Below are 725 nucleotides of genomic sequence, written 5' to 3'. Positions count from 1 at the left end.
GCGACTGCCATTCGTTGTTTCTCTCTTTCCTTTCCTCCCTCTCCTTTTCTTCATTTGCATTATGCCATATGTGTGTGTGTGTGTGTGTGTGTGTGTGTGTGTGTGTGTGTGTGTGTGTGTGTGTGAGGAAACTGCCCGCTCAAGCATCCCCCTTTCTCTCTCTTTCCCTTTTTCTTCTGCTGCGCTAATTGGGCGGGGGAGCATGATGCCGAACCGTGTGCCTCTGACACCTCTTCCGATAACAACACGTGACGAGTAAGCACTTGATGCAGTTATCCCTGGCTGACCCCTGCTCCTTGATGCCACCAAGACGAATGATGCAGATGCTTCTGTGCGCACGACACCTCTAGTCTGAGCTGCGCCGTGATTTTAGCACACGATCAGGTTATCCCTGGCTGATTCGCAACGCCAACGCGGTTCCCCTCTTTCCTCTTGAAACGCGCGCACGCACACATAAACACATAAATGCGTGCGCTGATGCGTGTGTGTGTGTGTGTGTGTGTGTGTCTGCGGCGATGATGTTTGATAAGTTTCACTCTTGTCGGAGTCCGATCCGTGACGACACCTGCCTACAGGGTACCCGATGCTGATGCCCCACTCCCCACTCCCCGTTTCTCGCTTTCCTTTTCCTGACGGCGCCTCCTGTGTGACAGCGTGGGCCGAGGCTGCTAGTTTGAGACATGCGGTCGCCCCGACCAGCCGCCGCGACGGGCGAGACTCCGAGG

At 55.2% G+C, this 725-nt stretch overlaps 1 non-coding gene across 1 annotated transcript, besides 2 other annotated features; it reads left to right on the top strand.

Annotated features, from left to right (window-relative positions):
- Positions 1-69: 69 nt before the first annotated feature.
- Positions 70-125: a microsatellite.
- Positions 126-202: 77 nt separating this feature from the next.
- On the top strand, positions 203-287 carry Tc00.1047053461467.10. The gene has a single exon (XR_008254668.1). It is a non-coding gene; the product is annotated as a C/D small nucleolar RNA (snoRNA), TB11C1C2 (small nucleolar RNA).
- Positions 288-478: 191 nt separating this feature from the next.
- Positions 479-507: a microsatellite.
- Between the last annotated feature and the right edge of the window lie 218 nt (positions 508-725).

The sequence above is a fragment of the Trypanosoma cruzi genome (genome assembly GCF_000209065.1).
Source record: "Trypanosoma cruzi strain CL Brener chromosome Unknown tcruzi_1047053461467, whole genome shotgun sequence".
NCBI classification, from domain to species: Eukaryota; Euglenozoa; class Kinetoplastea; order Trypanosomatida; family Trypanosomatidae; genus Trypanosoma; species Trypanosoma cruzi.
This window is presented reverse-complemented; position numbering and strand designations above follow the sequence as displayed.